The 27400-nt window shown below is 46.0% G+C and overlaps 1 protein-coding gene across 2 annotated transcripts in view; it reads left to right on the top strand.

Annotated features, from left to right (window-relative positions):
* The window catches only part of LOC138566330 (cyclic nucleotide-binding domain-containing protein 2-like), a 479732-nt gene that overhangs the window by 23441 nt on the left and 428891 nt on the right, over positions 1 to 27400 (top strand). The window lies entirely within an intron of this gene.

The following is a 27400-nucleotide window of genomic DNA, read 5'->3' on the forward strand; positions in this document are numbered from 1 at the left end:
AGTGTACCCCAAGCGTAGTGCGCTTTTCCCCCAACCCCCAGCCTTGCAGCCCTGCACTTTTTCACATTCTCCATTATGGTAAAGAACATTGTCCCGAGCTTGGGAGAGAAATGGACTATGCAGATGTCATGATTCCTGCCCCTCATGTCTCCAGCCCTCCAAGATGTCAGGCTGGAGCCAGGTCACGATCACCTACATGGCCCTCAAGGGCCTCTCCATCCCGCCAAAGACCCACTTGGAGTCAGACTTGGCGTTTGTGGCACCAGACTCACTCACTCCCATAGGATAACATTGGGGATTGGACTTGTAGTGCATTGATGGGGACAAGATGGATGCCCCCACATATTTTGGTTCCCAGAACTGCATGTGCAGTCTAATCTTTTGGGTGTGGTTCAGCCCAGAGACACCTGGGATACCCAGAGACTATTTAAGCCACTCCCAGGCTGAGAAACATGCTTTGTGTTTTCTGCACCTGCAGCGTGACACTCACCGTGTTCGGATCGGTCTCCAGTAAGTCTGCATCTTTCTTCTGCGCTCAGCTCCTGCAAGAACAAGAACACTGTTAGGAACAGCCTTACCTTGCGGTGCTTCTTCCCATCATTCATCGCTCCTTCTGTTCTGCGGGCATCTTCGGCGGTGTCATTCCCATACCGGCACGCCGCTTCTAAGGAAAAGGGAAAAGAACAGAAAAAAGGCATTAGTAAGCATTCTGCAAATCTTTGCTTATTTTTAAATATTGTACGAGCTCCAAACGCTTACCTGAATCCCAGCTGCTCTGGGGGAACTCTGTCTCCGGACCTTCTCATCAATCTGCAAGAGGGAAAAGACACTACAGGTTAGCGTGGAAAGATGTAGAGGCGCAGCATACCGCGCTTACTCACCGCATTTGTTCTTCATAACCGGCGTCCATGCTGAAAACATTGCGGCACCTAAAAGACACAGGGAAAGAACTCAGTTCAATACAAATATGAAAGGGGTGCATCGCGCATAGCGCTCTCACTCACCATCAGCGCTACTCATCTCAGCAGCACGCCGCCATCCCCGGACGCCGGCCATCATCTAAGGAAGGAAAGGAACGAAGTTAGAGAACTGTTCAAAAGACTCATTATACTTACCTGTCGGACTCTTGCCAGTGAAGTAACTAGGCAGCAACGAGCCCGCATCAATCAACGCGCCCCTGCGCTGAAAGCAGGACGGAGAGCACACTATCCAAGAAAACAAGGCCCAGTCTCCAGTTGAATAGCCTCCAGGGAAGGGTTCGAGGTCGCAAGAGATCAGAACAGGCTGAGTGACGTCCCTGTGGATACCAGGTGAGCGTTACAGCAGAAGGAGCTGCCTGCCCGGGGTGTGTTTAGCTGCTGGTGTATAAAATGCAGAAACGGGTGGCATCAAGAGCCCCACGCTCTGAAACATCTTTTGCGCACTGGTTGGTCACACGACAGAAAGTGTGAGCAGGTAATTCCCCAACACTTGAACCATTCTTTAGAGACCTAGCTTTAATTAATGTGGCGTTAGCTAGTCATGGCCATTTCCCATCGTTTGTGTTAAAGGAGATCCGAAGCTGCACTGTGCTGGGTATTTTAAAGGGCATGAATTGATGCTTCAGCATGTCGCCCCCAATGGAACCAAGAAAGTGAAGCATGCATTCTGCAAGTCTGGGTATTTGCATTATACGGAAGACGGGCCAACCGTCCATGGAGACGGTTTCTACTGTGGTTGCTGAGTCTCATTCCTAAGCCAGCTGCTGTGCAGACTTCGCTCAGCTGTTGGTCCAGCGCCTGCATCCATCCTTCACACCATCATTCGTAAGGCATGTTCGTGTAGGTGTTTGTTTATCTTGTTAGACTAGCGTGATTGTTATTTCAAACAAAAGAAGCACAACGACAAAGAAGAGTATAAGTCAAGTGTGAGCGAACAGTGAAATGTATGAAACTCTTGCACTGAAATACAGTCAGCAGTGCATGACCAGGAAAGAGGGAACGACGAACAATATGCTCGGGAGCGGAAACTAGGGGTGCGTAGTAACCCCCAAACCGGACAAAGCGTAGTATCGGCCTCCAGGGCCTTGTCCTCAAAGTGATTTCGGCCCGGGCCGAATGACCGACGGACGGACCAATCCAACCCTGCTGGAACTTGCAACTGTCTAAGATCTGCTGACGGTGACACTCTGCCCAGGTCTTCTGTGAACCGGCCCTTTGATCTCCTGAGGAGAGTCCACCACCAGTGCCTGCTTCCTTTTTCATGACTACTTGAGCCTTGACAAAAGTGTCTAGCTTTGTGGCCTCCTTTGTTGGCCCAATCATCTCCGCAATACCATTCTAAAATAAATAAAATGCCTATGCAGCAATAGGCCTCACCTGCGAGGACGGGAGCAGGAGGAAAGAAGTGTGCTTGCCTTGGCCGGCTGTAGTTATTGCTGGCCGGGGCCGACAACACCAGCCAGCCCCAATCAGTCCTCACTTTGCTCTCAGTGTCAGTGCACACGCATAACCTGGAGGAGGGCATGCCGCACGTGCACCCGTGGGCCTGGGGGAAGTGAATAAAGCAACAAATATTGCTCATTTATTTGCCAATTGCCCTGCCTGAGGGCCGAGGCTGCAGCCTGCAGCAGTGCCAGTGGTAGAATACATGTGTAACACGTTCGTTTTCCTAACATTATAAAAATGAACAGGCACATTCACTTTCATAATGTTAGGAAATTAACGTGTTACACTTGTATTCTAGCACTGCCCTGCCTGAGGGCCGAGGCTGCAGCCTGCAGCAGTGCCAGTGGTAGAATACACGTGTAACACGTTTGTTTCCTAACATTATAAAAATGAACAGGCACATTCACTTTTATAATGTTAGGAAACAAACGTGTTGCACGTGTATTCTACCACTGGCACTGTGGACTGCTGGTTCAGCGCCCCCTAGAGGCTGACTGATGTCAGGCAGCTGCCTGAGCTGCCTGACGCAAAAACCGGCCCTGAAGCCGTGGATGTGTGAGGGAGTTACAGTAAATCAATACAGTGAAGGAGCCTGATACATGCAACTGAGAAGCCAGGTGGTACAGTCTATTAGTACCCGGCGCAGATTATAAATGTAACAAATGCACCGATTGGTGCATTTGCGAGCCTTACCACACTGAAAGCCTGTACACGTTCGCACGGGTCTTCGTTTTTTTTTTCCAGGTCACCATGGAAAGGGAGAACTGATTAAACATAGTCCCTTCTCCCTGTTCCATGACCAGCATTTTGTAGTGTTTACTTTTTTCTCTCCATTTACTTGAATGGCCACCATGGAAAGGGAGAGGGACTAGGTGTAGTCTCTTCTCCTCTGCCATGGTGGCCATTTTCTTTGTTTACTATGGCGGCCACGGAAAGGGAGAATGGACTACGTTTCTCAGTCTATGACGGGCATTATTTTGTCTTTTTTTTTTTGGGCTGCGTAACACAACGCGTCTCGCAACTGCAAAAACCCACCATGAGTACTCTAGTCTATGGGCCATTGTACTAATGGCAATAAGCCATTACCGTGTAAGATAATGCTCCCAGGGCCTTCGTTAAGGAGAACTGGCTAAACATAGTTCCTTCTCCCTGTTCCATGACCAGCATTTTGTAGTGTTTACTTTTTTCTCTCCATTTACTTGAATGGGCACCATGTAAAGGGAGAGGGACTAGGTGTAGACTCTTCTCCTCTCCAATGGTGGCCATTTTTTTTTTTACTATGGCGGCCACGGAAAGGGAGAATGGACTACGTTTCTCAGTCTATGACGGGCACATAGAATGCCTATGCCTGTGACTATAGGCCTTGGGGGCATTACCTTATGCGGTAATAGCCTGCTGATGAGGGGGTTATAGCCTTATTATGTTATGGCACCTTGACATTTTCAGAGCATTATTGGAAATGAGGCCGCACAAACAGGATTGAAAACCCTAATTACGTATGGTAATTCCCACTACTCCAAAGCCTACTTTTTCTGGGACATTTACTAACTTTGTGAAGGACGGCTGAATCCCCTCAGGCACATTCTGCTTTTTTAAAGGAAAAACACGTTCCCATTGCTCCTGCACTTCTATGCTTGGCTGACGCATCCCTCAAATCATTTATTTATTTATTTGTGTATTCGTAAAGCGCGCAAAGCCCACAGGCATCCAGGCACTGGCACTGGTTACATAAGGGGCAGGGGGGCGAGAGGGGTAGCAGGAGAACAGGATACACAGGCAGCAGGAATGCTATCAGTTAAACAGTCTGGTTTTGGGTTGTTTCCTGAAAGACCATCATCCTGACCGTACCCAAGTCCCGGTATAGCAGATTATTCCGAAATGTAGAGTTAGGGCAGGGTCACAAATAATTTGATGCAGAAGATCTGGACATTCAGTAATAGGGGTTAACCATAGTCAATTAAGGGATTATTGACTCGTCCCAGTTCCCCGTTCCCTTACAATGTGGAAGGAGTTCCAAAGAGCAGTCAACACCAGTCCAATTTACCAAAGAGCAACAAATGATAAAGACAGAATAATTGCAAAAATATCATGCTACACACACTATAAGTGTATTTCACCCTAAAATAAAAAAATAGAACAACCCTACAATTGGCAGTAAATTGGTTACATGTAAATTATAGCACTTGATCCTCAAAGTTGTCATAAGAATCTGCACCCACACTCAATCTGTAAGGAAAAACAAAAGTGTGAGGGTTAGCCCAAGTGGTCACTCTGCAGACAAACACAAGTGGAACCCCTTGGAGCTTCTGCCCATGAAGTAGCAATAATGCAGTCAATCTGCCCTTCCAGATAAGGATGGTCGTCTTCCATATCCATTAACCGGAGAAAGTCCACCCCAGAAGTAATACTTAATGGAGTAATTGCATTGTAAATCTGCTTACTTGTAAGAAATGATTGAGTCTCTTTGATCAACCACTTTAAGTGATCACTTTAACCACTAAGTGCAGGATTGAATAGAACACAAGGCCCCTTTTAGCTTTTGTCACTGCAATGCCTACTCTCTTCTGGATCAGCTCCTGATGTCTTCGAACTAAGTTCTCTCTCTTGGTAAATTTCATGGGAACAGGAGTCAGTAGCTCTCCTGAGGTATTTCTCGGAATTCTTGCTGGTATCATTGACTAATAAAATTAATAATCCGTTTGTCTGAGACCTGCATCTCTCAAACGTGAGGGAAAAAAGACAGGTGTCCTCCAACTTACAATTCTTCTTTCTCTTGCTCAGCATAGTCAGAACCTTTTAGGGGGATGGGAGTCATGATTTATTCTAGGCTAAATTCTGGCATGGTCTTCATGACCTTGGTTATATGATTTCAATGGGTGGCGGGAGAACCTGCACATTGTCTGAAAATGATGGATTGGTGAAAGGTCTTGGCCATCAGACACCCTTCGTAAGCTCGCCTCATCACTTCATATATTTATTCTCCAAATAGATTTTTACCTAGTAATAACATTTCAAGAGACATGATATTATATGATATTTTATTTATATTGCACCAATACACGAGTGTTTCAGGGCCTATCTGGAAACCTTCCAATCGTTGGTTCTCAGATAATGTCTAGTAGAATTTGCTGCTTCATAGGTTAATGCAGACACCGTTAGACACCATCATAATGCAACATTCAATTAGATTGTTTCTGTATTATTTCAAGCATATGTGCAGCCAATTCCCTCATCTAGTGCCTGGGATATTTGTATTTAATTGAGCATTTGTTAGGCGCCTATACAACACAATAGAGTTTCGAACTCCCACAAGTCAAGTGGGGAAGGGAACAAGGGGAGTAAATAGTAATGGCAAGATGGTAAATATACAAACGTGGTCCTATTAGGCCTTGTGACATTCGGACGTGCAAGTGCAGTGAAGAGAAGTGCAGGAGATAGGGGTGAGAGGGAGCAAGGTATGGGCAAGTGCTGGTAGAGGGAAGTGCTGAGGGGTGCCAAGTGAAGAGTCTGCTGGCTAAGTGCAAGGTTGGAGGAAACCCAAGGGAGGGGTGCAGAGCCACCAGATAGGGGACTTGCAAGGGCAGTGTTGTGGGGGTAGGGTGCTGGTGTTGACTGGGCAGGGGCCTGGTAACCTGTGGGATGCATGAAGGTCCAGGCCACCAGTCCGCCAGTCTGAGTGGCAGTGGGAGGATTACCAGGGAAGGAAGAGAGTGAAAGAGGCGGATAAAAGAAGAGTTTTTTGAAGTTTCTGGAACTTTAGAGGTCCGGCTCAAGTCTTAGAGGGGCAAAGAGGCTGTTACAGAGAGAGACACCAGCCGAAGAGAGAGACCTGCCCCCACTATGTGCTTGGAGAAACGGTTCACCAGCAGAGAGTTAGAGGAGTGCAGGGCTCTAGCAGGAAGGTATTTAGGGAGGGAACATTGGAGATAGCATGGTACCAGGTTACAGAGGCCTTGTGGATGATGCAGAGGGTCTTGAGATTGATCCTTGCAACCACTGGGAGCCATGAAGAGATTTTAGGGCTGGAGAGATACGGTCCCTGGGCTTGAGGCCAAGGATAAGTCTTGCAGCCCTATTCTGGATTAGCTGAAGGGGACAAAGGCAGGAGAGGGGGAGATTGAGGAAGAGGCTGTTGCAGTAGTCCAGCCTAGAGGGGACCAGAGCTCTGGAAAAATGAAGCTTCTGGGGGAAGGTGAGGAAAGGAAGAATGTCTCTAAGGAGATGAAGCTGGTAGTTGGATTTCTTGCCATGGTCCAAGATGTGAGGGGTAAAGGAGAGAGAGGGGTCGAAGATGACCCCAAGGCTTTTGGGCCCTCAGTAAGGTGAAGGTAGAGGATCCAGGGAAGGTGGCCAGAGGGTAGAAGGGTAGTAGGTCGCAGGTGTCCTAATGTAGAGGAGCAGGTAGATGCATTTACCCTAACTCGCACCCCATCACCGCCGTCATACTGGAACAGCAGGAGAAGAATTGCATGTGGGACCCCCTGTGTTATCCCTATACCACATTGAGTGAATGAGAGATGATATGCCCTCAGGCAACCCTACCAAATGTATACTTGCACCAAAAGAGTGGAAGGATGTCTGCACACACCATTGGACATCATGTAGTGCTGAGTGACATCTGACAAGGCCAGAGTGATGTCATGAAGATATAAGAGGATATACTGAAACGATATGAAAATACTTAAGAGTAATGATGTAACTGAAGTTACAAGGGAAAGATGTATGAAATGATAAAGTAATCATGTATGCAAAAAAAGACAAAATAACTTGCTGATCAATAAATGTAAATATGCAGTAACGCAAGGTAGATGAAACATAAAGAAGCTTGGTATAGAGGAAAATATAACGTGGAAACGATGACTATTATAGGAAGATGGACGTTGGCTTGTGTAAAGATTCATTCCAGCTACCTTCGAGACAGAGAAGGGATGCAGAGTCAGGAGACTCTGGAAAACAGTCTTGTGTGCAAAATAAAGAAGGGTCTGTGTTGGCCTGGGATCAAGGATGCTATTTCAAGGAATAATTGCAGAGCACAAAGGGAGGCAGATGATAAGCCATGAACAAGAGACATATTTCTCTTAGATTAAAGAAGAACAAAACATTTGCAAGAGCCAAGTATTTGACAATTAACAGTAAATAAAGCTCAGACAAGATGGAGTGAGCAAGTCTCTAGAGGCCAAGAAGAGCAATGAAACCCAGCATAATTGAATAAAATAGCAGCAAATAAGAGGTCGAAATGGACACATTTGTGGTCTCTTCGCATGTGATTCAGAAGTCGAAAGCAAGGGCTATTCATTAAGCTTTGGACTAAGATAGTGAGGTGCTTATACTCCCTCAAATGTCCCAGAACAGAGAGCAGGCTACAATGTCAACTGCACATGGGAAACTTTGGTTTATAGTTGGACTGATGAGAGATGATGGAGTAATTGGGAAAGTGGGGATTAATCTGAAGTGACTTGGTTTCGTTTCAGTTACGTGCTGATAGCCGAGCCGAAAGTCCAAGGTTGGGTGGGAATGCCAACCAATCAGTTGGTCTATCCCACCCGTCAATAGGTTTTACAGTTTGGCACGTAGGAGGACATCATAAATGACTCATATTGGGGTTTAAGACCTCTGTGTAATCACGTTTGTTTGTGTGCGTGCGAGCATCAGTCCGATGTCTGCCAGTTTGCCGTGAAATTGAGAATAAAGTAGTACTTTGCCATATTCTTTGAGTCTGTCAGTTTATTTGGTCTGAGGTCTTTATTGGTAATACCATCTAGCACAAGAGATGCTACAAGGGGCTAGAGCACACAAATAAGCAGGATCCCTGTCTTACTGGCATAAAGACATATACCGTTAGCGGCACACCATGCCTGGATGGCGGTCAGTCAATCGGGGATGAGAGAGGAGGAAGAGGAGGTAGTAGAGGGAAGTTTGAAGGAGAGCTGTGTATCATGAGCATAAAACTGGAAATGAGGAGAGAAGAAGGAGTTCTGGTGAGCAAGAGAGGCGAGACAGATATTGACGAGCCAAGGTGATAAGATGCCACAAGTGGAGAGAGAAGTAGTGGAGGAGAAAGGGCCCACCTGCAACTGGAAGGGGCAGTTAGTGAGGAAAGAGGTCAGCCAATCCAGTGCAAGGTCTTTGATGCCTAGGGTATCACAGGGTGGATTTATGAGGTTAGACTGGCTGACCATGTTAAAGGCAGAGGAGGGATCGAGGAGAATGAGAACAACAGGAGAGTTAGAGTCAAAATTTGCAAGCATGTCTTCACGGGTGTTCAAGAGAGCAGGTTCCATGCCCCTGGATGCCAAAATACAGATTGATGGTCATGGAGGCAACGAACAAGTTCAGTATGAAGGATCAGTTGGGGGAGGACCAACTTCTGCGGGAGTTTGCCCAGGAAGGGGGTGGTGGAGATAGGACGATAGTTAGCCGGGCAAGAAGGGTCAGCAGATGGCTTTTTTAGGAGAGTGTGCACAAGGGAGTGCTTCAGTAATAGACAGAAAGAGCCTGTGGCGAAGGACTGGTTACAGAAATTGGCAAGAGCAGGGGCGAGAGAGGAGATATTGTCCTTCATGGTTCTAGAAGAGCAGGGCAGCACCTGTTTTGATGAGACCTTCATAGATCGGACAACTTTGGAGACCTAATCGGGTGCTATGGGCAGGAGGTAGCAGAGTGCAGGGGGTGGTCGGAGGGGGGCCAATGGAGGCAGGAGAGTGGTTGCAGGAGTGGGGGGTGAGTATGGATAAGATGTCCTGAGTTTTAGATGTGAGGTGGGAGGCCAGAGCATTGCAGAGAGCCTAGGAGGGAAGGAGAGAGGTGGAGACTGCAGTTGGATTGGTGAGTTCCTTGCAGATTTTAAAGAGTTTGGCCTTGCTATTGGTGGCTCCAGAGATGTGAGCTTGAATGTGGGCACTCTTCTTGGAGCAGATAGAAAAACAATATTTCCTTTGGAGCAAGCGACAGGCCAGTTTCTCATAGGATGAACCCGAGGTCTGCCACTTCCGTTCAGCAACTCTGCACTTACGTTTCAGAGATACTAAATCAGAGTCATACTAGCTGTTGCACTTGGAGGCAGGATTCATGTGGATCCTCATGACCAGGGCAAGGATGTCAAGGGTGTTAGAGATAGAGAGGTGAAGGTTAGTGAGAAAGAGTCAAAGGGGAAGTCTGAGGCAGGGGTGGGAGGAGGGATGAAAGTGGAAGCAAAAGCTGCGTCTGACATTCGCTTCATCAGTTGAATGATGGTGAAGTAGGCTGGCAGTGTGGGGGAGACTTGGGCAGAGGGCCGAGGGGAGAGTGGTTGGTCCAGGAGTGGGGGGTGGTTACCAGGTTAGAGACAGAGATGTCTTCATAGAGCAGTGGTCTTCAAACATTTTTGGCCTGCCCCAACGTGAGCAAAGTTTGGGTCGGCCGAGCACCCCCAAAAATGCCAAATGGACAGTATGTACAAATGGCTATGAACTATTGCGTGCTGTCACCGCACTCTACTCCCAGTATAGTCCCTGGGCTTCTCCACCTTCTCCCATCACAGTCGTTGGGCTCCCTCATCCCACTCCTTCCCAGTCCCTGGGCTCTCCCCACCCCATCACAGACCCTGGGCTCTCCCCACCCTGCTCCCACCACTATCCTAGTGCTCCCACCTATCCTGCTCCCACCATGGTTCCTGGGCTCCTCTCACCCCATTCCCAACACAGTCCGAGGACCAGTAGGAGCTGGTGAAAATTTTAAGTTTAGGGACACAAATGTTTCCCACTAAAATGCCATGGCGACCGAGCACAGTGAGGGAGCCCAAATCAATCAAGGGGGGCTCAGGGGTTTTCCCTCCAGTGATTTATTTTTAAATAATGGGTTAAAATGTTGCATTAGTGCATTCTTTATAAAAATGGGTAAAAAGCCAAACAGTTTGCAATTGGCTCTGGGGGAAAGTATTGTATTTTTGACTGGACATCTGTGATAGATATCCAGAAAAAAAAATACCATCCCTGTCCCCTGAGCTCCACAGCGCCCCAGAAGGAGAGCTGATTTTGGCAGGTGGATAGGGGGATTGTGCAACAAAGGCATTTTTCTACCCCTACTCGCCAAAATCACCTCAATGGACCAAAACAAACACACAACACACATTCACAGAGCAATCACTTGAACATTCATACAAGCACCCATCACCTTACACTCACTCATAACACAAGCATACATGCATCCATACATATATTTAAATAAAAAATAAATGACCATAAGCATACCCTCTGCAGGGGCCTGAGCGTGGGTGCTGAAATGCTCCAGGTTGCTCTGTTCTTATGTGCAAGGAGGCGCAGGAGCTCCCCCTCGCACATACCGACATGCAGTGCACCCTCCAGCATTTCCAATGAGCCATGCAAGGCTGGTGAGTCAAAACGCCCCAGCCTTGCATGGCTCAGTGAGCATGTGCGGCTGGGGAACTGAACTGTCAAAGGGAAACACTGTTTCCCCACAGTTCAGCTAGCTCAGGAGCACTCCCTCAGCTGGAAAAAGTAGCTGAGGGAGTGCTCAGTGTTTCACTGGGCTGGCTCCTCCATTATGGGTGAGGGGGCCACTGGGTGGATGCCCCCTCGCCCATTATGGATGGGTCGCCAAGATCGGACTGGCCTCTAGGACAATAGGGCAATGCCCGTACCAAAAATAAAATCCCTTAGGTGATTGAGAGGACGGAAGGCAGTGCATGCACAACTGGTCATGCAGGAGCCTGGTCCTGTAAATTCAGTGGGTGGCCATTTAACCAATATGCGCAGCAGACAGGGACATCATCAAGGGAGAGCGAAAGTGGAAGCCAAAAGGAAGGTGTTGAGTTGCTTCCAGAACCTAAGGTGGTCCTGTTCAAGTTTGAGAGAGACAGGGAGGCTGTTCCAGAGGGAGGCCCCAGCCTAGGAAAGCGATCTACCCCTACTGTCTGTCTGGAGAAGCGGCTGACCCTCAGAGAGTTGGAGGTGGATGAGCCGAGGGCTCGAGAAGGAAGATGCTTAGGAAGAGAAAGTTGGATGTAGTGTGTTTCCTGGACCCAGATAGTGAGAGAGAGGAAGTCGCAGGTCTTGGAATTGTAAAGTAGCTGGTTCCGGGAAGTCGAGGTGGATATTGAAGTTGCAGAGGAGGAGGAGTTTGAAAAGAAGAGGTCGATAGGGAGGAGGTGAGGTCAGCCAATTCAGAGAGGAAGAGCGAGATAGGGCCGGGGGCTTGTAGATGCTAGCAAAGGTGAGTGAGAAAGTAGGAGATACCCCGAGCTTACAGACGAGGCATTCAAAAGAAGGGTAGGATTGAGTAGGTATGATGAAAGCAGGGACCCATTCAGGAAAAATCCGGGCCACTCCATCTCTAGACCGTTTGGGTCTGGATTTGGAGAGGATTTTGTAGTCCACAGGATAGAGAGTGTCAAGAGCAGTAAACCGCATTTTGGTGAGGGGGCGAGGACATCGAGGTCAAAGCCTTCAAGAAGGAGACAGAAGTCAGAGGAGTGTTTGACAGCAGAGCAAACTTTCAAAGTAGTGAAGTGAAGCTGATTGCCACCGTTGAATGTTTTCCAAGGAGGGGCTCAGGGGCGTGGTACTCCTGTCGGTGGTTGTGGAGAGGATAGAGGAAAGGAGGACGAAGGAGTAGCAGGAGAAGGGAGAAAGTTAACGAGAGAGGGCAGCCGTCGGTCAAGGAGGAGAAGAGTAGGTTGAGGGCCTTGGGCCATGCTAGATTCATTGTGAAAGACATTAATGATGCACATAGAGGATGAGAAGTATGCCAAGAGTACTTCCCATCTGGTGCCACTATTAATGGGTGAGGAGAAAGGGGAGAGAGAGGAGATCTGGTGGGGAGTCCGTTGGTCCGGGGAGGGGACAGAAAAGAGAATATCAGTAATAGTGTGCCTGGAAGTAGCATTGACGTAGGTATCAGCAATAGGTAGGCCTAGATTAGAGGTCAGGGGAGCTTTTTTAAGCTTTTCTCTTCCAGACTTCGTGAGAGAGGTAGGATAGGTGATAAAATAGTAGTTAGAATAGATAGGGGAGATAGAGAGTGCTATGTAGCGGGGGTAGGGGAGAGGGAAAGGGTCAGACAGGTGAGCTGCACAGTGCACGAATGATCTATCGCGTGGCCTAGCAGCCAAGCAGGCACAGATGAGGAGGAGCTTTAATCAAGGTATGCACAGAAGAGTTTCTGGTGCCCGGACAGGGTGAGCGCTAAAGAACTGTAGAAAGCAATCAATGCGCAGGTTTAAAGGCACATATAAATCTGACTTTCCAGCAAACCCATAAAATGCAGCAGAAAAACAATCAATGCGCAGGTTTAAAGGCCCATCTAAATTACGACTTTCCAGCAAAGCCCTAAAATGCAGCAGAAAAACAATCAATGCACAGGTTTAAAGGCACATCTAAAATCGACTTTCCAGCAAAGCACTAAAATGCAGCATAAATAATCAATGCACAGGTTTAAAACACAGCAAGATGCAAGTTTCAGGTGGTGCAGAAACAACAGAAGTAAAGAGGCTTCAGGAATCAGAAAAAACAGTCAGGGCATACAGGGCATCACAATTTGGCAGTATGATAAGAGAGAGGAGAGGCAAAAGGATGCATGTGGGAGTAGTGGGGGAGAGAAAGACATAATGTGAATGCGGTGTTAAAACAGAATGAGGAACATCAAGATGCAAAGTTCATCAACACTGCTTCTGTGTGAAAGTTCAGATGAGGACCCACAGACAACAGCCAAGTAGCGCAGCGTGAGAGAACACAAGACCAGAATGGAGGCCACAGAGTTAGCAAGCATATCCTGGCACAATAGTGTAGTGTCAACAGCGCTGGATGGGAGAGAGCAATTGGGACAGGGCAGGTTATGGCAGACCATAATATGGGAGGAGAAAGAACACGAGATGAGTGTGTGGCGAGGATGTTGAGGGCTTATCAGTGATGCAGGACGATGGTCGTGATGGCGGTGTAGGCGGAAACCAATGTCGTGGCAGGGGGCCCACACTGCCCTCACAGGCCTGGACAGGGCCAGACAGGGTAGTCCCAGTGGCCTTAGGAAAGGGCCTTGGGAAGGGGGCCAGCTACCGCTTGCCGGCTCCGACAGGCCAAGTAATATTTGCGCAACCAATAGGCGGTGGGAGGTGGGTCACTGTGCAAAGGCAGGTGCCTGGATCTTCATGCCCAATGCGGCGGCCATCTTGATAAGGCCACGAGGAAGGCCAAAAGCATCAGGGCCCAACTAGGCGACTCTTATACCCCAAAAACAATGCTGCACGAGGCACTGAGAAATGCACAAAAGTGCATCCAACCCAAGTGGGTTAAATACACAAATACAATCAGGATATTTTATTTTTTTTCCTAGATAGTGCGGCAACCGCACCACAGTGCCCTTGGGGTGTGGAGAAAGGTGATGGATACCTTGGTGAGCATGATCCATCCTCACGACTCCAGCGAGGGTGTGATGGACCGAATTGACTGTGCAAGCAACATATGCAACGTTGCAAATTGCCAGGCTGGGCCCTTTGAATGATTTAAAAAAAATGTGCAACCACTTTCTTGAAATTGGGGTCAATGAGGGTTATACCTGCTGCTGACACTGATGTTCAGCCCATCACATCCAGTAACAATGGCTCCATATGTGTCGAAGTTGCCAATAGTTCCACAGTTCCCTGAAGATCATACATACACATCATACCTTTTGGAATGGAGCATTTTTCCAATTCTGCCTATTCCCCCAGGATTACACCTCCAGTGTCATCCTCAACCGGCAACTAGGAGGGTTTGCTATACCTACACTCTGCATGTTGAATGGGACTTTGTGTTTGGTGGAGGGACAGAGATTCAAAGTTCTCCCTCTAATGTTGTGTGCTGTGACCATCTGCCCCTTACTTCATCTACTGTTTCTGGCTCTTCATCCAATGATGAGGATATAGACGATGTCCGGCATGATGATGATGATGATGATGATGATGATGATGATGATGATGATGGCCCTTCCACCCCCCGCCCCCATCCGCAGCCTTGCTTGCTTTTTCTTATTGATTGGATGTCATCAGTGTGCTTTATCTTTGCTTTAGACATCTCAGGACTTGCCCCATATGGCCTTGCAGATCATGAGGACTCCTCTCTCCTTTGCTGTGCAGGCTCAAGGTGTTTGGACATCTTTGTCTGCTTTTCACACTTCGTGATATGCTTAGTTCCCCTAAAAGTTCTCTAAACAAATGCTTACCAAGGATGTTGCTGCCGCCCTGCTATTTCCTGATCCACCTCTCCTGTTCCCCATCTGGGCGGGGGAAGAAAAGAATTACTCTGTTGCATTGGAACTGTCCTGCAAGACCATCTCAGTGAAACTTCCCTGCTGCAAGACCATCTCAGTGAAACTTCCCTGCTGCAAAATCGGATGTGCCCTCTGACGTCTCCCATTGCAGATGACACCCCCTGAATCGTTTGTCCATAATAGCTCACCGTAGCTTTTCACCGTGCCTGCGCACATTTTTCCCAGTGCCCTGCTGTGGGAATTTTCTTTCCCAGTGAACAAGCCCTGCCCACTCTCACGAGGCTGTCAAGAGGCAGACAAAAGAACAGGATGGCCCGTGCGATAAGGGAGCCAATCATATAGGATGGAGGAGGAGCAGTGGCGTGTCCAGACTCTTTTGACTGGGGTGGCCCAAGTGGGGCACTGACTTATGCATGGGTGGCATGAACTACGAGCGCACACACACATAATGATCATAGTTTAGGATAATGGGGTGGCACCTGCGGTGGCCAATCAGATTCCAGTGGTTGCACGTGCCACCCCAGGCCACTCCCATGGCACGCCTATGAGGAGGAGTGATAGAAGAAACATTTTCCCCTGAAAAATAGCCAAACGAACCTGAGGGAAGGCAGACTTCCTTCACAAAGTAATTGAGGGCACGAGGAAGTAGGGCGAGGAGGTAATGTGCAGTTCATGGAAGTATCTGTAGGGATTTCGTACAGTTGGACGCAAATTAAGATTACTGCCCTTTGCCATGTCAGTCTTGCCAATATAGAGGACAAGATAGAAGGACTAGCCAATTTCAATCTTGCATCCTAACTGAAAACCTTATTCCTGGGCACTAGCACCCCCTTCAGCCTCACACCACTGCACCCATGTCCTGGGAGGATAGCTCAGTGGCAATGTGCTTGCCTTGGAAGCAAGACAACACAAAGAAACGCAGGTTCGATCCCCAGGTCTGCGCTTAGAAACCTCTGAGTATTTAAGCATGTTATAAATATGCAACTAAGACAACAACAAAAAAACAAAACAATAATTTTGTAACAGCGCCTCGATGCTTCCGGGCTGTGTGAACGCTTTAAAAATGCAAACAAATAAATAAGTAAGAATCACAAGTGTCCACTCCCAACCTCTTTAAAGCACATCCCCATTATTATGCTCAATTGGGCAGAGAAGGTTCCTCTGGCCAACAGGATCACCTCAAAATCTGACCTGCAAACAACACATCACTACATGTTCCTCAGTACGTAGTTCTTACCCACTGACTCCTGAGCATGGGTTCTCGTTCTGGCTTGGACTACCATTTTCAGGAACGGCCACCTTGCTCTCTTCCCTTTACCCCGGTAACCATCCCATCCCCTTCTCTTGCAAGAGGCCATGCAAATTGCACAAGAGGCACTGTATGAGACACAGAGACATAACATAATGTAATTCTGAAACAGCTGTCAAATGGCATGGAGGCAGTGGTCGAAGTGAGCGGCAGCGGTCGGGAGCGGTGCTCCTATACTTTTTAAAATTACCTTGTATAGCTCCTATGCCTTTATTTTAAAAAGAAACCGTTCCGGAATGGTTTTGTTTTAAAATAAAAGTGTAGGAAGAAGTTGAAACCTTCACTTTCAGTGCACTGCACTGAACAGTCCCTTAAACAGCAGGTGCAAGTGTTTGGGGGGATGTATTGTGTGTGGGAGGGGTTGTGGCAATGGGGTTTGTGGGGAGCAGGGGCAGGCCAGCAGGGAACATAGTTCCACTACTTCTTTTCGTACACTTCGACCACTGCATGGAGGGTCTTGCAAATCAAAAATAAACGAGATCTCTTTAGAAGTTTAAACTGATCAAGTTGTTCACGGCCACAGGCCAACTGATTTACACTCTGACACGCCTACCTGGTTAACACGAGTGCAGTTCAAAGCTGGCACAAAGACTTCGGCCACCTTAGGCGAGGTCAGGTTTTCCTCCTTGCAAAAGGGCCATCTTTGATCATTTTAGAGCCCATGTAGTGGCCCCTCCCCTATTGGTGTCAGCGTACATAACCACTGTAACTTTCCTTATGGTAGACCTGGCCACGCCGGCATCACATAATAGACAGAATGGAAACATTGGGAGCAAAACTTAACTTGTCTATGACTATCAGTCCCGTATAAACGAAAATGTAAAACCTTGTCCATGCTACACCAGGTTACTGAGACACATGGTCCTATGTGCACTTCTCGGATGTTTCCATCGTGTGACTTTCTTTGCGCGGGATCCTTTCTGAAAAGGCAGGAACGCCCAGGCAGAGCAAGGGAGTCCGAACTAACCAATGGGGTTTGGTGGTATTCTCCACTGATAATATTAAAAAGCAATGGGTTACAATGCTGCATTTGATAGGAAATTTTTCCGGGAAAAGTTGGGCAAAATGTCACACGGTTTGCAATCGATTTTGTAGGGTAACACTTGAAATAATCTAATAGATGCAAGTCACCGATCATGCACAAGCACATTTTCCAACACACTGTCATGATGCCTTCACCCACACTATACGTATAAACAATGTTCATGCTGGCTGTGCCAATAAGTTTACCATATATAGAGCCTACTGCTGCTGATTTTGCCAGTAAAAAAATGCTAGGTCATAGTAAGAAACAAATATTTATATTGTAAAAATATATCAAGACATGCTGCAGTAGAGTAGGCCTGTATAGCCATGTAATAATACTTATGCTTGCTTTGCCCACGATGCCCAGTGATAAATGCCATGCCACAGTAAGAAAATATATAGATATTGACTGCACCAGTGTAGGTCAGTCAAGCTAGCCATGTAACAAAATGCATCATGCTGGCTGTACCATTAAAACCTGTAAAAATGCCATGCCACAGTAAGATAATATATCCAGGCTGGCTGCACAAATGTCGGACAGTCTAGCCTCATGATAACACTCATCATGTTTGCCTTACCCTTTATACCCAGTAAAAGATGCCATGCCACAATAATAAAACATGTCCTGGATGGCCACATCAATCGAAGGCTGGCTTCCCGGCCAGACGGTCACTCATTCATGCAGCATTCATTCTATACATTCACTCTCTCATTAACATGTGTACCCATCCTGGATTTATGCGTTCTCTTTTTCACACATGCACCCAAACATACACTCTCTCATTGACGCACACCATTACAGACACAACCCCTCTCATGCATGCATGCACACATACATATAAGCATTTTCTTTCCATACCACTAGCCCTTGTCCAGACTTGGCTGGCCATGATGGACCTCCATCCCCAGTGAAGCACGCAACGGCGGCTAGGAATCAGAGCCCTGATTTGAGAAAGGCCAGCAAAGGCCGAAACACGTATCATTAATTAAGGGCGAATTTGAAGACTTAATAAGAATAATAAAACAATTACAGCGTAAATGGGCGGGCGCAGTGTCCTGGATTTCTTTGCATGCTATGGCATACGTGTATTATTCTTTGTTTTCAAGTGCGTGCACGTGCAGTGGAGCCACAGCATCTCCTTCATGGCACCATGGGACCCTTGATTGTGCAGGGAGGCACAAGAGCAACCCCTATGCACATTCAAGCCTGCTGTATCCCAGTCCGCATACCCAATGGGCCATGCAAGTCTAAGGAAGCAAAACGCTGCCAGCCTTGCATGGTTCGTTGGACTTGAACACTGACATCTGTTAACTGTTGAAGGAAAACCACGTTTCCCTTTGACAGGTAAAGGCCGCCCAGGAGCACACTTTCAGGGTTTTCTGCAGCTCAGGGAGCATTCAGTGTTTTCATCCATAATGAGTGATGGGTCGACGGCTGGCTGCCCATTATGGGCGAGCTGCCCCTGCAGCTCACCTTCCAGTCCAAACGGAACCACTGCATGCTGGCACCTCTATCTCTTCTCTCTTCTGGGTGCTCTAAGTACGCGTCCTCGACCTACATACTTGAGGCTTTACACACTCATTGCATTTCGATAGCGTTGAGCTAAAAAATGAGTTCTGCCCTAAGCCTTTTTTTGCAAAAGTACCAGAGACGGAGACATTTTTTCAGGAGGATAGCTCAGGGGTAACGCGCTCGCCTTGGAAGCAAGACGATGCAGAGCAACACAGGTTCGATTCCCGGTCCGCGCTTAGAAACCTCTGGGTATTAAGCGTGTTATAAATAACCAATCGTAATCATGATCATACAGCTGTGCTAGTCTCAAAACCACCTGACCTGCATAGAGTGGCACATTAAGTTGTGAAAAATATTGTTCTCGGCCCACCGACAAAACTGACTGCCCGAGTGCTTGATGTTGAGAATCGCATCCAGACCAAGAGGGGAAGCCTGCCTGAATCATCATGACAAACACATAGGTCGACATGAAATCCGTGCGCTTGAATTCCTTCCTTCCATCAGTAAGGCTTTGAGTGAGATGAAAGACCGAGTAAACTGCAGGTTTTATTGCTGACAAATACAACATGTGTGTTGCCTTGCCAAGTAAGTTCACTATGGATTGGTGGTTTTGAAATATGTAATATCAGCTGACATGCCAAGCAGAATTTGCCGCTCTCTGGGGGTATTTATTTGACCCCTTCGCCAACGGGATTAAAGCGAAACTAATTCCCCCGCTCCATTCTCTCCCCCGTGTTGTTCTAGATGCAAAAAGTACTTTTCATGTGCACGTTTCGTTTTTGGTATTGTGCCCAGCTGTCTTAAAGCGTATGTATGTACTCTTCTGCTGGCTCCATCGTCATGGCATTGGTAGTAGAATGGTAGCACGTTGGTGAAACCACAGTGTTTAGAATGACGCGTAGTCTTCCCTTTAAATAGCCGTATGTGTTAAATTGCACCGGGCTTTTTTCACACATGCCTGCACATGTCTGTATCAAAATGTAGAAATGGCATTCTCTCTCATGCCTGCAATTAACCAATTTAACAGTTGTGCAAAGCAGGGCTTTTGTTGTTTGGACTTGAAAGCCTGCATTGACTCCTAGTCAATGACCACATGTTATTTGACTACCACTGGTAAACCACTCATCTGAGGGCCGATTCATGAAATTATCGGCGCAGAAAATAGGGTACTTGAGATCTGTCAAGGGTCTTGCGCGAGTCTCTAAGCAGAGCGTGGGCGTGGCTTGCGCAGAGGGCTGGGATGGCGAAGGAACCCCAAAAATGGGGAAGAACTTGCGAAAAAGTGGGCGTTCCGAGAATCGGCCTGCAGGCAGTCCCCCGCATGCCCACAATTGCGCGGCACGAGACGTATTCATGGATTCGATCGCACAACGTCTCGGCTGAGAAATGGCCGGTCAAGTCCTTCATACGATCCGCCATCCGAAGGCAGGCGTAAGGGCCCTTGCACGTAGGATTTTCAGCATGCAGGCAGAGACGTTTTTATGGGAGGGCAAAAGGGGCACTTGCCCAGGGCCCCCAACTTATATGGGACCCCACAAGGCTGGCTGATCTGAAGAAGTAAGATTCCATTGTTCACCAGTCTTAAATAGCACACGTCAGGATATTTTATGGGATGCTGCTGAGGCTCTAAACCCATTGCCTTTCTGTTTTGGCAAGTGCATTGCTGCCTTGATCAATTCATCATGTAATGCTTTCTGTGTTCACTGTGGTATACATGGTTTGTGTGTTCCTTATGGCACAGCTCTAGCATTCTTTACTTCCTGTGGGAATTATGTTGATCATGTGCAATAGGCAATGGTGAAATGAATATTGATAAATTGAGTGCCACAATGGTTCAGAAGTTAGCTCAGTGTGTGAAGCACCCATTGCAGAGATATGTGTTCAAATGCAAAATAAGAATATCACATTCCAGCAAGGATGGCTGTGCCTTTCCTACGTCTGAAGTTTATAAACCTGCCTGCATATGTACTTGGTTTTGCAGAACAACATCTGCTATTATCAGAAATGTACCTGTACCAGATAGGGGTTGCTATAAAAACTAACATATCATCCGTATGGCAAATATCTAGAAATTGGTTTGTTCAGATGGGATGTTGTAAAAGCTAGACAATTGCCTCCAATGATGGCATAAACTCTTTGTGCAAGAGGTGAATAAGTATCCTAATTCAGGACTATGGAAAGACAGCGTTCATGTTTGTATCCTGGATTTGCCAGCAGACGATACAGTAATCCTGGTCAAATCATCTATCATCTGGGTGGAAGGGTTGGTAGACAGAAGAGAGCAGACCATATGTTGCAGCCCTCAGGCAAGCATATTTTAAAGTCTGCTTGTTTGACACAAAAAATGATTTGCTTTTTGGTAAAAGTCAAAAGTTTGTATGCACGTTTATGAATGAAAATATCACAAGCCGTTGTTTTGGAAGTATTTAAAGCTTTAAAATACAAACGACAACACTAGATTAAATGTGTTAAATCACATCGATTGGTATGCTGGTTCGTATGTACTTCCCTTGATGATGGAGAGAATGAAGCTAGAATCATTCCCATTTTGCATAACACCCTTCTATAATATTTTGTTTAAAAATGGTCATATTTGGTAATGTGATTTCTGCACTTTCCAAATCCGTTTTTTTAAAATAATATGAGATTGTTTTTAGTTGATGGTAAGAACTGGAAAAGAAAGTGTTCAAATGCAGAAATTGTGGAGTTGGCACAAATCCCAGCTTCACCCCCTAACCAATGTGTTATCCTGGGCATCTCATTTAATCTTGTATTGCCTAACCGCTCAATATTGCCAGTCCCTAAACCTTTCAAAATTGTCAGCCCTTCTGAGTGATTTCCTTCTCATGGTATGATCTTCATAAAAGCCTCATTCATGGTTTCACTGTGTTAATAGAGAACATATTTATATTGCACATCACAGGCATTTGTTCCTTTGATATCTAATGGCAACGCTATTTGAAAACCATATCCCACTTCTAATCTCAGTCTGTCTGGATAAAGACACCTTCCTGGTAGCTTCTAATCTGCCTCAACTATCCATGCTACGTCATGTGTAGCATTCTCCTTCCTTCGAATTGGTGGTCTCTAACTATGCATGAGCACTTTTGCATTCTGTGAGGCAGCTAATGTGAGTTCTCTGTCTATTATGGGTTACATGTACCTTTTACATACGGTCCTGCATTAATACTACATCTACCTTCCTGGATGTTATTGATAAAAAGAATCATTATGTGCTAGAACAGGAACCCCTTTGTAGATTGCTAATGTTGGTCTTCAAATGCTGCTTGTTTATCATTCTGATTAGAGCAAGAATGAAGAGGGCAAGGGGTCTTAAAGGGAGTAAACATGCTTATTATGCTGCAAGACAGCATATTAACCTATAGGATGTGAGCGCGATGGGTGGGGGGCGCGACTAGTATTCTTGATCCCTTAATTCCTTTGGTTTGGTGGAGGGGCGCCCCAAAGATGCCCGTGCCCAGGGCCCCAAAAGTGCTTAAAATGGCCCTGCATGCAGGTGGGCTCCCATATCGTATTTCAGGGTGCGCATGCTCAATCAGTGTTCCAATGTAACTTAGGGGTGAGCGTAAGCAGCACAGCGGGGTGCAGGTAAGGTTTACGTGGATTCCCACTCAGATTTCCAGAGTTATTGCCACGTTACGATTTTTTATACGCATGTTTTCAGGGTGCCAGATACACTTTTGCGGGGGACCCCACGGAGGGTCCCCGAATCGCAGGCCTGCTCATGGGGACCCCACACACTATTTGAAGGGTGCAAAGGTAGCTGTTATGGCTGTTAATGCTTTGCGTGTGGGCGGGTCAGGGGTGTTCCGGCGCAACTTCCGAATACGGTTACTTTGTGCTGTCAATTCCATGAATACGTGTGGCGTGCATTTTTCTTTCTGCATGCAGGCTTGCGCAGTATCCTTCTCAGCACGCGGTGCTTGCAGGATTTCTGTGCGAAATTCCATGTATCGGCCCCCTGATGGTGATGTGCCTTTGCAGCACACTTTTATCCCTGTGGTGCCTTGCTGCACCATCGTTTATAGGTTCTAAGAAAACGTAATGTTTGAAACATCAAGGCGTGCATAGTAAATATTAAAATTCTGATGTAGATCTTTTTTTCTATGCTGCATTGCTACGTTTAAAATATTATTTTTCTGTGATCTTTTTATGTTTTATGTCATGCAAGAGCATTCCCTCTACTGCTCTCCTGACGAGCCCCGTCCCGACATTCCTTCTACCCTTTAATTCATATTCCACACCATAGAGTAAGGCATTCTTTTTTAACATTATACTGGGGGAGTTGTGCTCCCATTGCCCACTTTTCCGTACTTATCTTTTCCATGAAACCAAGTTGTATTTGAATATTAAAATTATGGCACACACCCTGTTACCGCTCGAAAACTACATGATCTTGAGCATATGGCCGTTAGGAACGTGCATATGGAATGGATGGCATTACACCAGAGTAATTCTGATTGCAAATAATCAAACCAACTCAGGAAGATGGCAAAGTACTGTTTTATTGACAATTATCTAAAACAGGTAGGTTACAACGAACATCAATGGACGTATGCCCAGTCTCTGAATGATCTCCACAAAAAGTATGGTTACACAAAATGCGCCACAGTGATGGCATACTACGTGGCAATAGTGAAAAACCTATCAAGGGTCGGGATTGGCTAAGGGAGACATCTAAGTATACATTTCTATTGGAGATAGGATTGTTATTGGTTGTCCGTTATCAAGTGGACAACTTATGCTTACCTCTAAAAACATGTAATTTCAGAAACATTAGACACATTTTATCATTGGTCTTCAAACTATAAGGTCCTTCGTTATATGGACTAATATAATTGGTTGGCATGCTTGTGCCATGTCTGGAACATTCAGTTCATTTAACAGCATATAAGCACAGACCCAGGTGCAAAGAGATAGGGCATGAAACTTCCTCACCACCAAACTAGCAAAGTATCTCTCATTGCCCATGCCTTCTGCCATAAAATTGTCTTGGTACTTGGCCTTGCAGAGTATCCTTGTCTTTTAGAATGCACGGGAGTGAGGGCACTCGCTATTGTGTCTGGAACTCCAAGTTCAAACTCTATTTCCATCCTTGGCTCACATGACCGGGGACCACGATTTGGTCCATTTTGCAGCTTTTATATGTCCAATGTAATTCTTCCCCTGACCCTGGAAACATATTGTTGCATTACCAATGGGACCGCGGGCAGTGGGCCTGATTCATCTTCCAGCAATGTCAGTAATTGGAGTACTTGGCCCAAGATTTCAGACACTCATCATTTACTTTCTATATTCCTCATACTGCTTCCTTCCTCAGCAGATGTGCTGCACAAGACATCACTCCATCTTCCCATCATTTACTCGTGCTCACTCATCCGTTGATTAGCAGCTGTGATCTTTCCTAGCATCTGGGAATCCAAGCTTTCTCTGTCATATCAGAGCAGTTCATTCTCTTAATTTCTTCAATGATCACCCTATCTTGTCCTGCAGCAGGATACACAAGCATCTTGTCTGTCCATCCAGACTGTCTTGTTCTCCATCGCAGGGTTGCCCAACTCCCTTGGAATAGCCCCTCACTAGTACATGCTGCAAGATGACTAAGGCACTTTGCATCGGATGCTGACACTTCTTTACTGTATTCATGGCATTGGGGATGAGAGAGCAGACATAGCAATTCTCATCAGATGCTCTTTCCCCCACCTTTTTCATGTGCTGATACCACATATTATTTCCCAGGTGAGCTGAATTGTCCAGATAGGTGTTTATCCCCTGGTTATCTTCATCTGCATCCCTTTTATGTTGTCTAACATACCCATAGAGATCAAAGAAATGGTCATCGTTTGTACTCATAGTAGGAAAAATCATGGGTGCTCTTTCTTCAATGGGACCATTAAGGTAATAGAGACTGTGAAATGTAAGGTACAAAACAATAAAGAGAATACACATGCATATTACTAATAGAAGTCTGGAGAAACATTTGTTGTGCCATCCCAACGCTTTCTGAACTTGTGCTCTTTCTATAATCTCATTATACTCCTCGCGAATCATTTGTAATACAGATATTCAATTCGTTTACATTTGTAACTGTACAATCTGTACATTGATTGCAATCAGGCGTCTTCTTATCACTGGACTGTTTTTGGGATCCTGTAAAAAGGTATGAATATTGACGTCTCTTCTGTCAAGAGCAGGGTAAGACTGAAGTATAAACACTCAGATAGCAACCACAAGCTGATGTGTGTCACTATCAACAGGCATCATGTATTTATCAATTTAAAACAGATATTGTCCATGAAGTGAATCTGGATATTGATCTCTCTTCCAATTTCTAATCAGGAACTAACGTTTTGGCATGATGATAGCAACTAAAAGCTGATGTATGTCACTATCAACAGGCATCATGTATTTATAAATTTAAAACAGATATTGTCCATGAAATGAATCTGGATATTGATCTCTCTTCCAATTTCTAATCAGGAACTAACGTTTTGGCATGATGCTGAAACTGTATTCATTTCTTCAAAGAATTTCTAAAAAGTATGTTTTTATCCTCTGGAACCTCTCGGCAAGTCTATGCACTCCCTGCTAAAATGTGTAAGGAGTGTCCATTGAATTCCAGTCCAAAAGAAATATGTGCTAAGCACTTGTTGTTTTACCGTCCTTCTTGTTGTCTTGCTTCTTGGTCAGTAACCGCTGGAGAGAGGGTCTCACCTTTGTAGAATTTCGCATCGCCTAAAGGCAGCCAAGCTCATCTTCCTGATACCTCGACTGCACAATGGTGCACTTCCTCAAAACTAAAGGGGACATTAAACCTAGGTTTGTGCCACTTTCTAGTAAAATGTTTAATGAGAATTAGGTCACCAATATATAACTTTGGCGGTGGCAATAGTTCACTTGGATTGGTCACTGGATTGACCTCTTCCGTGTTCCATGACCTTTCCCTCCGATGCTTGACTTCATCTGAAATGAAAGAAACAATGGTAGTCATACATGTCAAATAATTGTGCATCTCATCACCTAGAGTCTTCGCTACGCTCTGGACATCACTCCTTGCTCTAGATGGAGGCGTAAGAGGTGTTCTCATGCGATGCCCTGTCACTAGTTCATGAGGGGTGAGGTGGTGGTCAGTACCTGACTGAATTCGATGGGCATGTAAGGCTAAGGGTAGGCAATATAGCCATCCCTTCTTTCAAGTCAATTTGATCTTGGCGATCCTCTCCTTGAGGAGGCCGCTGAGTCTCTCACATATCCCATTTTCTTGTGGGTGATAAGCAGAAGAAAACCTGTGTTTAATGCTCAACAGAAGCTCTATCTGTTCAAATAACTCATTGACAAAATGTGGCCCATTATCGGATCGTAGTACTTCACACCCCCCCCCACCATGGGAAGATTTTGCACACTAAATACTTCGCTGTGCACATGGCATCAGGGTGTGGACATGGACCAGCTTCAATCCACCAAGAGAAGGGACACACCACCACTAATAGATACCTATATCCGTTACATGTCTGCAACATGTCGTTGTAATTGATATCTAAATGCTGAAAAGGACCATTTGGTCGAGGTATATGTTCCTGGCGTATGCCCAGCAGAAAATCTTTGACAAATGATGCACCATGAACTGTGCAATGTGTTCCAGCCGAATGGGAATGAACCCGTCTTCTGTAATGGTGGCAGCAAGACATTCTCTGGTTATATCTCTTTGGTAATATGCGCAGGATAATGCAGTTGTTCAACTGCCACTTTCAATAATACTGTTGGCATCACTGGCTTTCCAGTGCTTTCCTGACACCATAATGCTTCCATGGTGGATAAAGAACACCCCCCACATTTCCACAGTTCTTTGCTCCTCTTGCAGGGCTCTGCCTTGAATTTCTATAGTTGCGTAATTGACAGCATATTAAACCCCTCTCATACTAAAACTCTTCTAGTCAAAATTCTTTAGTATCTTCAGTATTAAAACTCAAAATATCTGGAGAATGTGCAACTCTTTTAGCTACTATGTCCGCGGCTTGGATTCCCCGAGAGATAAAGTCTGTTTGTTTAATATGGGCTGTGCATTTTACGACCGCTATGGCTACTGGGAGTTGTAATGCCTTAATGAGCCTGTCCAATAAGGATTCATGTTGTCCTGGAGAGCCGTCTGCACGAAGATAGCCCTTCCTTTTCCAACGCGACAGTGCTGCATGTACGGTTGATGTCACATAGGCAGAATCACTGTACACCGTCACTTGCTGCCCTTTATGTTTCTCAAGCGTAACAATAAGCGCTACCAATTCTGCTGCTTGCGCAGAAATGTGAGACAGTAGTCTTGCATTTGCTACTACCTCAAATTCACCATTTAATCTGTGTCTTACAACTGCAGAGCCTGAATGCCTCTCCCCACTAGTCTGGTCAATTTTCGAAGAACAATCAATAAAAAGAATCTCCCCTCCCACCAAAGCATTCTCCTTCACACGGGGTATATCATCATAGAATTCAACATAGTTTGTACAGTCATGCACATGATCGCCTCTTCTACAGGTTCAGCTACAAATGTGGCTGGGTTCACTATTTTACACCTCACGATTTTAATCACTGGATTGGAAATCATCACTTCATAAGCTGAAGCTCTCTCGGATGTCAACGTCCGCTTAGGTTTTTCCAAAATAGCAAATAAGGCATGCTTCACATAAAGAGTCATGGAACAGTCCATGACAATACTTGTGGACTTCTCACTTGCAAATGCAGCAGCAGCCAAAGATTGTTTGCATTGAAAATGTCCTTTCATAACTGGGTCTAAAATCCCACTGTAGTATGCCAAAGGCTTATACCCCAACATTGTCCTTTGTGTGATCACTGCTGTCATTACTGCCCCGTTTG

The sequence above is a fragment of the Ambystoma mexicanum genome, chromosome 2p (genome assembly GCF_040938575.1).
Source record: "Ambystoma mexicanum isolate Mex_15411 chromosome 2p, UKY_AmexF1_1, whole genome shotgun sequence".
In the NCBI taxonomy this organism is placed as follows: domain Eukaryota; kingdom Metazoa; phylum Chordata; class Amphibia; order Caudata; family Ambystomatidae; genus Ambystoma; species Ambystoma mexicanum.